Consider the following 228-nt stretch of genomic DNA (forward strand, 5'->3'; position numbering starts at 1 on the left):
ATGGCAATTAAGCTTCCTTCAACCAATTTGGAACGATTTCTAATACGAATTAAACATCTGCTTATGCGTTAATATTGCGAAATATATCGCGCGTTAATTGTCCCAAATTGGCCAAAATGGCTATCTTTAAATTCCAACAACTTTACAAAAAATAATCACAGGTAAAATAATTTTTCAAATTTTAGCTCAGGACAACAATAGCTTTCGAATGATACAAAAAATTGCGTC

Source organism: Symsagittifera roscoffensis, chromosome 9 (assembly GCF_963678635.1).
Source record: "Symsagittifera roscoffensis chromosome 9, txSymRosc1.1, whole genome shotgun sequence".
Classification (NCBI taxonomy): domain Eukaryota; kingdom Metazoa; phylum Xenacoelomorpha; order Acoela; family Convolutidae; genus Symsagittifera; species Symsagittifera roscoffensis.